The 3,830-nt window shown below is 43.0% G+C and overlaps 1 pseudogene across 1 annotated transcript; it reads right to left on the bottom strand.

The window, feature by feature from the left end:
• Positions 1-1,081: 1,081 nt before the first annotated feature.
• On the bottom strand, positions 1,082-2,543 carry LOC311603150 (putative ATP-dependent RNA helicase DDX5; annotated as a pseudogene). The gene has a single exon. The product of its transcript is annotated as a putative ATP-dependent RNA helicase DDX5 (transcript).
• Between the last annotated feature and the right edge of the window lie 1,287 nt (positions 2,544-3,830).

The following is a 3,830-nucleotide window of genomic DNA, read 5'->3' as shown; positions in this document are numbered from 1 at the left end:
TACGCTGGACACAGGCACGCTGGACACAGGCACGCTGGACACAGATATGCTGGACACAGGTACACTGGACACAGGCATGCTGGACACAGGTACGCTGGACACAGGCACGCTGGACACAGGCACGCTGGACACAGGCACGCTGGACACAGGTACGCTGGACACAGGCACGCTGGACACAGGCACGCTGGACACAGATATGCTGGACACAGGTACACTGGACACAGCCATGCTGGACACAGGTACGCTGGACACTCAAGTTTTCGTGGGAGCAGAGAAGTGTTTATTATACACAGTTACTGACTCCTCGACTTTCTCACTGCTGTGACCAAACATCTGTAGAAAGTAGAGCGACGTGATTTCTTTTGCTCTGGGTTGAAGGGGTTCCTGTCCACCATGGTAGGAGGGATGGTGGATCAGCTCACCTGCTGGCAGGCATGGAGCAAAGCATGGGCATGTTGGGAAAAAGCCAGGGTCAGATGCCACCCTAGGACAGGTGGGCCCCACCTTCTACAGTTTCATCACCTCCATTACACAGCCTGCTTAGATTTTTACCCCATGAGTGGATTAAATGACTCACTATATTAGGGCCCTCATGGTCTAACCAATGTAAGAGACCTCACAGGCTCACTCTCTGCTGTGCCTCACTAGTCTTCCAAACATCTCTCAATCTAATCAAATTGAAATTTTAACCTTTGAGTACTCTTTTTTTTTTCAGTGTGCAAATATATTTTATTGGAAGACCACACAGTGCCTTCATTTATTGTATTTGAAATCACTGTACTTTTGTGAAAATTGTGTGCATTTTCTAATACAAAAAAAAAAAACCCACAAAACCTAAAAGTTGTTTCAAGGATATAGAGAAATATCTAAGTTAAATAGTAATATATATATATGCACTGAAATTACTGTTGCACTGCAGCCATTTCTGTTATCTCTCGTGTTTCTTAAATAACTATCTTGTATAATAACACACAATATAAAGAGCAGCTATGAAAAAGAGACATTTACATATACTTCTGACGTCTTATTGAGAGTACCCTGTGTGGATAGCCAGTCACAGGCACAGCAGCTTTGGCAGCAGGATATGCATATACCTGTTGGTTCATACCATTGTGTGTATTTGTGACATTACTTCCATATTGCTGAGTGCTAGCATAACTGTTCTCCTAAGTCCCTGATTCATTATCAGTCCTAAAACTGGTCTGTATATCAGCAGATACAAAATTACTTCCAACGCCCCCATTGGTTTAATTTGCAGCACTGTAAACACCATTCTGAGTTTTAGGCCCCAAATCTCTCTTAAGCAGACTAGGGTCTCCTCTATCATGGTTTTCCCTGTCTCTAAAGGTATTAAATCCATCCCCTTTGCTCACAGAATATCTGTCACAACAATCACAATTCATGCCTCCTCTACTCCTGGAATGACCTGAACCTCTGTCTTCGACCAACTGAAGCAACTTGGGATTAATTGCTTGGTTAGCATCCTGAAGCACAGAGATAGGGTGGCTCACTTGCTTTATGTTATTAGGAGTAAATCACATGCTCTTCCTATTTTGGTACTGTGAGCAGTTCTTCCAATTCGATGAATATAATCCCCTGAGGAGTTAAGGTGGTCATAATTGATGACAGATTTCACATCTTCCACATCTAGCCCTCTGGAGGCCGCATCGATGGGTGGCAATCAGAATAGGAGCTTTTCTGTGTTTGAATTCAGTTAGAATCCAGCCATGTTCCTGCTGACTCTCCTCACCATGGATGCCCATGGCAGGGCACCCGTCTGTCCTCATTTTTCTGGTAAGTGCATCACATCTTCTTTTGGCTTCAGTAAAAACAAGGTTTTATTCTCCTTCTCACTCATTATCTCTTCCATAAGAGGAATGCATTTTCCAGCCTTTTCTATGCCACACATCCACAATCTGAAGAATGTTAATAGCTTGCCCTCAGGTGTAGTGCACCAATGTTGATATGAGTATAGTCTCTCAAGAAATCTTCAGCAAGCTGTCTTACTTCTTCTGTCCAAGTTGTATTCCACATTAGGGTTTGCCTATCAGGTCTTATCTGATTCATGATTTTCCTTATTTGGGGTTCAAATCCCATATCAAGCATTCTGTCAGCCTCATCAGGGACAAGGTGAGTTGCTCTTCTCAGATTGGTTTTCTCACGCTCTAAAAAGCCAATCCAGGTGTTGCAATACAGATTCCCACACCTCTTTCCAAATCACGAATGTGTGGTCCCTTAGGAGTACCACCATGGATGCAAGTAAACTTCAAGCAACAAGCTCTACAGTATTCAGAAGTGACCTATTGCACCTACTGCGCCAGGGCTCGAGTTGGTGCCAGCACCAAGCAAATAGGTCCATCACCTCTCTCTAGGAATGGCTGATGGTTTGTGTGGACAATGGCAGGCAACAAATAAGATAGTGTTTTCTTAGATCCAGTCTGAGCTACTCCAACCAAATCCAATCCACTTAGAGTAACTGGCCAGCCACGAGCTTGAAAGGCAGAGTGTTCAGTGAAGTGCTGCCTTGAAATAACATCCATAACATTTGCAGGGAATTTTGCTTCATAAAAATTTAGAAGTGGTTTTGCACAATTTAATTGTAATTCCTTGCTTCTTCTGTATGTGTCTACTTCTTGTGTAGTGAGCCTTGCCAAATCAGAGTGTTCCTGATTTTTAAAAAAAAAAATCCTTTTCAAATTTGGGCAGCTCATCAAGATTCCACTTCTTTTTAATTGGTTTCTCCCCAGGATTTCCAAAATTCTTCCCAGAGAGGAGTCCTGTTCTACTCTGTCTAAAGCCATGATCCCGGCCACAGTTTTGGTCACTAGAATAACTCGACATGGCGTCAATGATTGTGGTGAGCTGAAGGAACCCAGTGAAAGAGAATCCAGTTGTGACAAGTCCCTTGAGAGGAGGCCTGCGGGGCGGGGGCAGGGGAGTCATCACAGGCAGAGGGACAGCGATGAGGAGAGCCAGAGCTGTAAACCCAAAGACACATGAAAATGAATGAGGTCCCTTCAAGTACACTTGATTCCTCTCAACTCCATTGTTGTACAATGTTGACAACTGATGGCTTTAATATTGTCGTACAAAGCGGTTGGTTAATAAGCAAACCAATCTTTATCCCTGATTGAAGTATGGACTACAAAATTATAGGACCATGATGATTCTGTCATCAAAGACATAAAGCTGATTTGAACAGCTTTTGCTGAGCACACATTAACATCTACCCAGAAAGGCAGCTGGGAAAGATTAGACTAGGATGTAGACACGTGGCTGTGAAAAGGAGACTGGTCTTTGTGTTAGGTTGTGGATAAATGGGAACACCATGGCCCTGATAACAACCTACCCTCCTCAAAGGTGCTAGGTGGATGGATGCGAATCTGTTCTGTGAGCAGAAGCTGAGAGTAATAGGACAAGTGGTTGAACGTCAACGTCATAGGCTGGGCCAGTGTGGGAGTGGACTTTCCTAGTGAGAAGAAAATGTTGTCCCATGAGTGAAGCATACAGGTCTTGTTGTCAGGGGATAAATAAGATGTTTTCTATTTACAATCCATCTTATTCATGAGATAGCATAAAGCTAAAATGGAGGACTCAAGAGAATAAGAAAATGAAAATAATTGTTGATATGGAAGAAGCCTGAACACAAATAATTGGATTAAAGCAATCATTTTAACATGCACTTGGAAAAGTGTTGTATAACGACAAGGGCACGCTCACTTGATGTCTTGTTATCACACACAGGACACTATGTTATTCCAAACAAAAGAAAAGAGAGAGAGAGATTGTTGCACATTAGTGCCTTTCAGTGAATGACTGAAATTGTGGAT

The sequence above is a fragment of the Acomys minous genome (assembly GCF_964271855.1).
Source record: "Acomys minous genome assembly, chromosome: 8".
NCBI lineage: Eukaryota > Metazoa > Chordata > Mammalia > Rodentia > Muridae > Acomys > Acomys minous.
Note: the sequence above shows the minus strand (reverse complement) of the source record. Positions and strands in the feature narration are given on the sequence as shown.